This window comes from Lactuca virosa, chromosome 1, assembly GCF_052849685.1.
Source record: "Lactuca virosa cultivar CGN04683 chromosome 1, Lactuca_virosa_CGN04683_v6, whole genome shotgun sequence".
In the NCBI taxonomy this organism is placed as follows: Eukaryota; Viridiplantae; Streptophyta; class Magnoliopsida; order Asterales; family Asteraceae; genus Lactuca; species Lactuca virosa.
This window is the reverse complement of record NC_136426.1, coordinates 192861493-192866217: the sequence shown is the minus strand read 5'-3', so window position 1 is coordinate 192866217 and position 4725 is coordinate 192861493. Positions and strand designations below refer to the sequence as shown.

Below are 4725 nucleotides of genomic sequence, written 5' to 3'. Positions count from 1 at the left end.
CTGACACAAATAGACGCCTCACAAGTTCCATAGAGATTACTTCTCAATACGATTTCTTTCAAATTCATTAAAATTTCATGTATTGATTCTTGAATACCCATTATGGTAGAATATTTATGTGATATTTTCTCAGATTTTGTGCGTGTGATACATGTTCCTTCGATTTCTCCAAGCAAAGCTCTTCGCATAGTAATGCCTATTGTGTCTGCTTGACCTTTCATAAGCGGAGACAGAATAAAGCGCCCATAAAGAAGATGCTTACTGTCTACTGCTGATTCAACACACTTCCACTGTAGTGTCCGAGTAGATACTGTTATTTTCTCTCGAACCATAATAATATTATTTGATCAGATCATTGAATCATTTATTTCTCTTGTTTCTCTTCCTTTGTTTCTATTGCTATTGAAATATCTTCAATTTTTATTTCTACACACGTCTTTTTTTCGGGGGTCTACAGCCATTATATGGCATTCGGGTTACATCCCGTACGAAAGTTAATACTATACCACTTATGCGAATAGCTCGTAATGTTGCGTTTCTTCCGAGACCGGGACCTTTAATCATGACTTATGCTCGTTGCATACCTTGATCTACTACTGTACGAATAGCATTTCCTGTTGCGGCAGAAGTACCAGCAGAGGACCAAGAAACCACTCGCCCCCGTACATCTATAACAGTCACAATGGTATTATTGAAACTTGTTTGAATATGAATAACCCCCTTTGGTATTTTACGTGTACTCTTACGTGAACCAATACGTCCACGTGAACCTTTTTTCGATATAGCTTTTGCCATATTTTATCATCTCATAAATTTAAGTCAGAGATATATGGATATATCCATGTCATGTCAAAACAGATCCCCTTCTTATTTTTATATCGGGTCTTTAACAAGGCTGAATATCCTTGTCTTTGTTTATGTCTTGGGTTGGAACAAATTACTCTAATTCGTCCCCGACGACGGATTAGTCGACATTTTTCACAAATTTTACGAACAGAAGCTCTTATTTTCATATTTCCCACTCCTTACTTTAATTTTGAATCCACTTTTTGGAAGAAAATAAGTTTCTTGAAATTTTCTATTTTTAATCGTATTCCTACGAAATAAATAGTGAAGTTGAAAAAACACCTAATCTTTCGAATCTTTGTTTCGGAGTCGATAAATTATACGACCTCTGGTTGAATCATAACGACTTACTTCAATTTAGACTCTATCTCCTGGAAGTATCCGTATAAAACTACGTCGAATCTTTCCTGAAACATAACCTAGAATCATATCTTCATTATCTAAACGAACCCGGAACATGCCGTTGGGAAGCGATTCAGTAATTAAACCTTCATGAATCCACTTTTGTTCTTTAATTACAGGTAAAACCCCCTTGAAGTATCAACTAGTGGAGGAAGAACCCTATTAGACAACCCACCCCTTCTCTTTTCATTTTCACAAATAAGAAGTTTCGTATTGAATTCGGATATTAGAAGGATTACCATATATAACACAAAATTTCTCCGCCTATTCTTTCTAGTCGAGCCTCTCGGTCTGTCATTATACCCTGAGAGGTAGAAAGAATTACAATCCCCATCCCACCTAAAATTCTAGGAATTCTTTGATAGTTAGAATAGATTCGTAGACCCGGCCGACTGATCCGTCTTAAATTTAAAAGATTTCTGTAAGTCCTTTTCCTATTCCGTCTATGTCGTAGGGTTAAAACCAAAAAACATTTGTTGTTTTCTCGATGTTTTCTCACATTTTCGATAAAACCCTCTCGTAAAAGTATTTTAACAATACTTTGGCTGATATTAGTAGATGCTACTCGAACCACGCTTTTTCTATACATGTCGGCATTTCGTATAGAGGTTATTATGTCAGCAATAGTATCACTACCCATGATTAATTAAAATTATTGGTGCCTCCAAATTTGGATATAATCAACATGTTTTTTTTACGTATTTGTTTATGAATATAAATTTTGAAAGGTATATACGTGAGACAAAATCTACTAAATGAATCTTAATATATTTCTTTTAAATACCCTACTATAACCATATCGTGCTCTGATTTTATAATACCTATAATACCTTAGGGGCTAATGAAACTATTTTAGTAAAATTGAACTGTCTCAATTCTCGGGCAATCGCACCAAAAACTTGCATTCCTTTTGGATTTCCTTCTTGATCAATCACAACTGCGGCATTGTCATCATATCGTATTATCATACCGTTGTCACGTTTAAGTTCTTTACAAGTACGGACAATTACAGCTCTGACCACTTCTGATCTTTCTAGAGGCATGTTTGGAACTGCGTCTTTGATCACAGCAACAATAACGTCACCAATATGAGCATATCGGCGATTGCTAGCTCCTATGCTTCAAATACACATCAATTCTCGATCCCCGTTGTTATCTGCTACATTCAAATGGGTCTGAGGTTGAATCATATCATATTTTTTATCTGTGTTTTACAATACAAAGGTCGAACAAAAAAAAGAAATATTGTTTGTCCAAAAAAAGAAACCCGCACCCGCTATTTTTTTTACCCAAGGCCTATTTCTTTTTTATCCTGAAATGATGAATTGACCTCGTATAGGCATTTTGGACGTTGCTATTGAAATAGCCATTCTGGCTATATTTTCTGTTACTCCACCCATTTCATAAAGTATTCGACCTGGTTTAACAACAGCTACCCAATATTCGGGAGAGCATTTACCTGAACCCATATGTATTTTTGCGGGTCTTACTGTAACTAGTTTATCTGGAAATATACGGATCCATATTTTTCCACCACGACGTGCATTTCGTGTCATTGCTCGTCGACCTGCTTCTATTTTTCTAGAGGTGATCCAAGCGGGTTCAAGTGCCTGAAGAGCGTATTTACCAAAACAAGTAGCATTACCTCGATAAGATATTCCCTTCATTCTTCCTCTATGTTGTTTCCGGAATCTGGTTCTATTGGGGTTATAGTTGATGGTTTATTTTGAATTCCATCTCTACTACAGAACTACTAGACGTGAGAGTTTCTTCTCATCCAGCTCCTCGCGAATAAAATGAATTCAAATTAAACATTTTGAATTCAATTCAGATAGAATATAATTTGAATGAAAATATACATGTATTTAATAAGTAATATAATGAATCATGGATTTCATTTAATCTAGATCAAATCTATTATGAATTTGTATATCTTTTTTGTATAGATAACTAAATATATTAAATAACATAACTATTTTTTTCTTATATTTATCTATTTTAGACTGTTAAAACGAATCTTTCTTTTGTTTTACTCTTTATCGTATTGGATTGACCCAAATTTAGCAATCCAAGAAAATAAAGTGTTACGGGCGAATATTTACTCTTTCAATTTGTATTTCAGTTCTATCTTTAGGTCATAACTTTTCCGAATAGATGAATTGGTTTCTGGTCGGTTCCGTCATCCCGATCCATGAATCATTCGAATTCATTTTCACTAGAATCTTTTGAATTCACAGGTTCCATCGTTCCCATCGCTTCTTACTTAATGGTTAGGTCTGAAGTCTACAATGGAGCTCTTAGTTCTTGAGTCAATATTCTTAGCCTTTATTGGCTCGAAGCTCTTTATTTTTTGTTCGATGAGCAGATCCATTTAATGTTAATGATGAATCCGTGTTGATGCTTTATTATACAGCTTTTTCTGAAATGACTCATAGACCTTACATATTGGAATTCTATCTCATCAATATTCTTTTTCTTTCTTTCTCTCATCTTTCCATTTATCCATACCCTTTTTTTTTCGATTGACAACTTAGAAGCATATTTTTTAATAAATAATAAAAAAAGATTTCAGTTGCTACAACAATATGAACAATATATCATATCTTGACTGATTCTTTGGATCCAGATAATACGAAGTGATGAGTTGGTTATTACTTCTATAGTTATTTGTTTATACCGTGGGGCTGGTTTTTATACTAACCCTCAAAAAACCAACGAGTCACACACTAAGCATAGCAATTTTATCAAAAGATTAATTGAATTTTTATTCAACCCTATAGAATTATAATTGTTCATTTTTTTTATTGAACACAAAATAAAAAGAAGAAACGAATTTCTCATTTTTTGTTCCATCGCTGGATAGAATGCAAAAGGAATAAAGGTTTATTATTCCCCATCTATAAATATCCAAATTTTGATGCCTAATACCCCATAGATCATTCGAACTGTATAGGAACAATAATCAATTTTAGCTCGAATGGTTTGGAGTGGAACCCTCCCCTCTCCGATCCATTCAACATGCGCAATTTCATTTCCGTCGATACGTCCTGCAATTTTCACTTGAATTCCTTTTGTATCTTCTTGTTCAGTTAATTCTATAGCCTTTTTCATTGCTTTGCGAAATGAAACTCTATTTTTTAATTGGCCCGCTATAAATTCTACAAGAGTCTTAGGATTTTCATAAGGCTTTTCAATTCGTCTGATAGGAATGTTAAGTTTTCTATTTACAGAATGAAATTCTTTTTGTAAATTCATCTGTAATTCTTCGATTCCTCGGGGTCGACTTTCAATTAAGATTTTTGGAAATCCCATATAGATTATGATTTGGATCAGGTCGATTCTTTTTTGAATCTCTATATGTGCAATTCCCTCGACGCCAGAAGATGTTTTCATATTTTTTTGTACATAATTCTGGATATAAGTTCTTATTTTTTTATCTTCTTGCAGACCCTCAGAATAATTTTTTGGTTGTGCGAA

General features: G+C 34.0%; 1 pseudogene; it reads right to left on the bottom strand.

Moving 5' to 3' along the window:
• Window positions 1-1967: 1967 nt before the first annotated feature.
• LOC145107989 (uncharacterized) lies at window positions 1968-4359 on the bottom strand (annotated as a pseudogene).
• Window positions 4360-4725: the final 366 nt, after the last annotated feature.